Consider the following 5,556-nt stretch of genomic DNA (forward strand, 5'->3'; position numbering starts at 1 on the left):
GTCAGCACAATGTCATCAATATAAGGGAGCAGTGTGATATCTTATAGAAGAGAAAGGTGATCAGGACCCCTGTGAACTAAATTATGACATAGGGCTAGATATACCTCTGAGGTAGGACAGTGAAGTTATAATCCTGGCTTTTCCAGCTGAGAACAAACTGATTCTGGTGAGCATTATAGACAGGGATAGAGAAAAAGGCATTTGCCAGATCAATAGCTAGCTGCAGGCCAAATATTAAGTTTGTTCAAGCAATGAAACCACAACTGGTACAACTATAATTCAACTCACCACCTGGTTAAGTTTACATTAATCCACTGTCATTCTCTAAGATCTGTCTCCTGTACAGGCCAAATAGGAGAGTTGAATTGAGATGTGGTGGGAAAACCCTTGTTTTCTCTCACTCCACAGGTCAGGAAACCAATGTGGGGATTTTGCCAGCTGCTGAGTGTATCTATTTCAATTATGGAATCTGGAACTGGAGAAAAAAAATCACAGAGCAGGTTCAGGGACCCACTGGACCCACTGTGAGAGGACCTGTGCTAAAACTCCATCGATCACCTGACCTCAATAAGCCCCTACTCTGACTGGTGGCCACAGTGACATTTGGGTCTCCTGGAATTAGTGTCGATTTGGAGAACGTTCCTGAAAGGTCTGATGATTTTCTTTTTCTCCAATGCATATATACCTGGAAAAAGATTGTAGGTCCCTCTGGGAAAGGCTAGGAGGAAAATTAGCAGTGTCAACTTTTGGTAGTATGCCATGGTCCTTCCTCAAGGGAAATGAAGCCTTTCCTTCACTTGAGGGGTTCTAGGCCTATAAACCAATCTGGGAATTGACTGAGAGACTATGATGTTCTGTTTTCATGATTCAGGTTGGACTTTCATTCACTTGACTTAGAATTTTTCTGCTTATACCTATCAAGAATTTAGTAAACTTCTTATCTATTTTACTTTTAGGAACACCAAGATCAAGTAGTCAATGCCATAGATTCATGTGAGTCACACTATTCCAATTTCTGATTTGAATCTGCTGTCCATTATGGTTATCATGTGCATCTTGCCTTTGGCTGTTGAGTGCTGCTACTTAGATCCTGCCACTTCAGCATTCAGTTACTCCCACTGAATTTCAGTTTCCCAATCGAGTGGCTGCAGTTTCCACCATAAGGTCTGGCCTACAGAGAAGAGTAATCATGGAGCCTGCTGAGACTCCCCTCACAAACTTATTTCCCACAGTCTTGTTAAAAGGTGTATCTCGGGACCCTCCCAATGTGAGTAAGTAGGTCCTAAATGACAAATCCATTATAATGTTGCAATTCCTCTGCCTTTAAATCTCTTCTTCTATGTTAAATGAAGCAGGTCAGGCAATTCTAATTCCCTCACCATGAACCACTTTTTAAAAAATATTTTATTTATGTATTTGACAGAAAGAGATAGAGCGAGCACAAGCAGGGGAGTGGCAAGTGGAGGGAAAGGGAGAAGCAGCCTCCCCGCTGAGCAGAGTCTGACATAAGGCTCAATCCCAGGACCCTAGGATCATGATCTGAGCCAAAGACAGACACTTAACTGACTGAGCCATCCAGGCGCCCTGAGCCACTTTTTCATCTATGTTCCAGCCAACCAAACTTTTTTTTTTTTTTTTTAAGATTTTATTTCTGTTCATGAGAGGCACAGAGAGAGAGACAGGCAGACACATAGGCAGAGGGAGAAGCAGGCTCCCCGCAGGAACCCAATATGGAACTCAATCCCAGGACCCTGGGATCACACCCTGAGCCGAAGGCAGATGCTCAAACACTGAACCCCTCTGGGTACCCCCCCAAGCAAACTTTTAAAGCCCTTTCTAATTCCCCAAGTTGCACCATTAAATGTAGAATCTCTGCTTAGTGAGCTCATATCCATAAATTTGGTCCAATCTAACTTTATGGTCCTTCTACCATTATTCCATGTCCTTAGTGCTCATTCCTACTAAATGTTCCCCTCATTTCTATCTGTATAAATTGGAAAACTCAACTCTTGTAAAACAGTATACTTCCTTACTTTCCCATAAGGAAGAAGCAAAGAAGAGTGGTGGAGAGGGTTACTGAGGAGAATCAGCATTGCCTGGCATGGCAACTGCCTCAGGGGGTCCATTACAGGTTCCTTGGGCAATGCAGAGTTAAACCCTCCTAAGTGGAAAGGTCTATAGCACAAAGGGTGGGGAGGCCTTTTCCACTGACAAAAAGTGACCAGGGCAACCCCCGTGGCTCAGCAGTTTAGCGCTGCCTTCAGCCCAGGGCGTGATTGTGGAGTCCTGGGATTGAGTACCACGTCAGGCTCCCTGCATGGAGTCCACTTCTCCCTCTGCCTGTGTCTCTGTCTCTCTCCCTCTATCTCTGTGTCTCTCATAAGAAAGAGAAAGAAAGAAGAAAAAAGAAAGAAAGAAAGAAAGAAAGAAAGAAAGAAAGAAAGAAAGAAAGAAAGAAAGAAAGAAAGAAAGAAAGAAAGAAAGAAAGAAAGAAAGAAAGAAAAGAGCAATCAGAATTAGGGTCCCAATATCCCTGGCTTCATCAGGATCTTCTTGCATGTTCCCATCCCCATTTACAGGATCCCATTCTTTGCCAGGCAATGCCCTCACTTCAGTTGTAGACTCCCTGAGAGTCTGAGGGTTGAACTTGTGTTATAATTTTATTTTATTTTACACAATCTCAGCCCTGCCGCTACAGGAAATGGTTCCCTTCGTGGCACACACAAAAGCTCTTAGATCATTTATGTGGTGCTTGAGCTGGGAATTCAAATCTCTGAGCTCATATTTAAGGATTAATTTATTACCTATAATCAGCATATAATTTACATCAATTAGCAGGTTTATTGTATCGTGTCTTTATCAAAATATCAAAACTGGTTCAGAGTATGACCCAGATTCACTTCAGGCCTTATCTGCCTGGAACCACAAGGAAACTTGCATTTTAACATTCAGTCTTTGAATAATCTCATTTTATTCATCCTTTAGAAAGTAAACCACAGAAAGGAACTGGAATGAGGAAATAGAAAGCTGACCAGAGGCTAGACAGCTTCTTGTTCCTGACACTGGTCTGGATGTACCTGCACCAGAGGACAGGTACCTATACTACAAGTACTGTAGCTCCCGGGCGGGGGGGTGGGGGGGTGGGGGGGGTGGGGTGGGTAGTGTCAGAGTAAGTTTCAGAAAAAGGCACCGAAGTGATAGGAAATGACCAGATACAGATTAGTGAGCTGACTTGAGAGATGAAGGAACAAGTTTGCAAGAACTCCAACAGTTTAGCCTTGAGTCACTCTTCACCCTGAATATCTATTAAATGTTGCCGCTCGGCCTATGGATGGCTCTGGATAGTGAGGTTCCATCCAGCTCAGGCAGCCATTCCTGGACTTGGTGCTGCTGTTGGCTGACACTTGTATTTGTCACCATGTCTCTCTGTCTCACAGGTGAACATCTTCTGAGGTATCTGTTCAGCTCACAAGCCAGTATAAATTCTCTGTCATAGGAATGGATCCCTCTCCCCATGTGGTCTGCAGGCAGTCAGGGATTACTGACAGATCCTGGGGGTGGCTGACTGTGTAGGGGTGGGCTTAAGATCCAAATCAGAGCAGTCATTTCCTCTGCTGGGAATTTGTAGTCATGACCATGAGACCATGAGAGATGGGCATTCCCTGTAATTCTATCTTTGATGTATAAACTTGGAAGCTATGAGGTGGCCATCTTCTACCTCCCATGAACACGGATAAGCACAAATGGCCAGTCTGTAGAGAGAAAAAGACAATTTTCTCCTCGCTTCCAGTTTGGGCTTTTCCCTTGAACATCTGTTACACATTTTATCTTTGTCCCTCACTTGGCTACTGTCACATCCGGGCTTGCATTGACATTAGTCTTCTGTACATGTATTGCTTTTCTTCCCAAGTGTATTTATTCTGAAGGCTTTCATTTCCACGAGTTAGCACTTGATTTTATTTACAATCAGCAATTAGAATCACCTAGATTGGTACAAATGCCATTATTTGAGCACACAAAAGTAGTGCTAGAACAGAGAACAGAGGAGCTGTGATGCCTGGAATTTGATAGATACTCTCATTTTACCAAAGGGGCCCATGGTTCCCACATTCACAGGTTTTGCTCTTCATTGTGTATGCATTTATCCTCTCCACCTTTGTTCTGTTAGTCTTTGTGTATGCCCTTGCTCTTGCACTTCCTCTGGAAGCTCTGTTGCCAAGAAACAAGGAAAGGCCAAAACTCTTGATGTGAAACTCAGTGTTAATAAAAAAAGAGAGAAGGAAAGTTAGCAGACATCAGCTGTGCTTTGGGCCTGCTTCCTTCTGTACTAGAAATGATTTTTTTAACAGCAACAAGAAGATCAAGTAAATTGGGAAGGTGCGATGATGATGAGGGTAGTAAGGTTATTCTGTGCCAGGAGTTTTACAATCGCCAGAATGGAACTGATGCTGTCCTTGACCTCAACACAGAGTCAGTCCTATGTCCTAGTGGTTTTAAGTCAAGCAAAGGCATTGAATAGCAATGAAGAGTGATTTGGGAACATTGGAATTTGACACATGCACTTAATACCAGGATGGTGAGTGTTTAGATTTTCATTTTTTAAGTTATTTATATAATATTTAAATCTAGAATTATCTGATATGGAAAAGAGGCTATCAGATCCATCTGGATCATTGGTATCCAACTAAATACCTCAATTTGCCATTATTTCTAAAATTCTTAAGATAATTTTAAAAAATATTTTTATTTATTTATAGAGAGAGAGAGAGAGAGAGTGAGGCGCAGGCAGAGAGAGAAGCAGGCTCCATGCAGGGAGCCCGATGCGGGACTTGATCCCACGTCTCCAGGATCACACCTCCGGCTGCAGGCGGCGCTGAACCGCTGCGCCACTGGGGCTGCCCTCTTAAGATAATTAAAACAAATTCTATTTGTGTTTTTTTTTTTCTAGTAATATTACCTTCTCACTGTCTATTACCCTGCTTTATACAGTGTGTGTTAAATAAGTACTTACAACTCTGTGCGAATGAATATCTAAATGCTAATTTAGAAAGGTACCTTCTTCAATTTAAATGTGCCTTAGAATCACCTAGTGATCAGGCTAAAAATGCAAATTCTGATTCCTTTAGTAGGTCTGGGTGGGGCCTACACTACTGGCCCACGGACTACATTTTGAATAGCAAGGATTTATAAGACTGGAAAGCAGGAACTTCATCTAGATCAACACCTTTTGATGTTTTTCCTCTTGTGCCCAAATCAGTGGTAAGGCCAGTTAAGCAGTGAATGCAGGTGGAGGTCCGGACATGAGTCCTACTGTTGATCCTATCACTAATTATGACTTTGGGCAGATCACTCACCCTCTTGGACTTCAATATTCAGTCTTAAAAAATAAGGGAATAGGGCTGAATTATGCTTCAAACTGTCCTGAGGAATTTTATAGCTCTACAGAAATGCCTCAGGGATTCCCCAAAAAAGTGTGAGGCTAGAGTGAAGGAGAAGAGGAGCAGCAAAAGACAATGGAGAGAGTGCCATTATTTAGAAAGATAGGAGAACAGCTGG

This window comes from Canis aureus, chromosome 18 (genome assembly GCF_053574225.1).
Source record: "Canis aureus isolate CA01 chromosome 18, VMU_Caureus_v.1.0, whole genome shotgun sequence".
Taxonomy (NCBI): domain Eukaryota; kingdom Metazoa; phylum Chordata; class Mammalia; order Carnivora; family Canidae; genus Canis; species Canis aureus.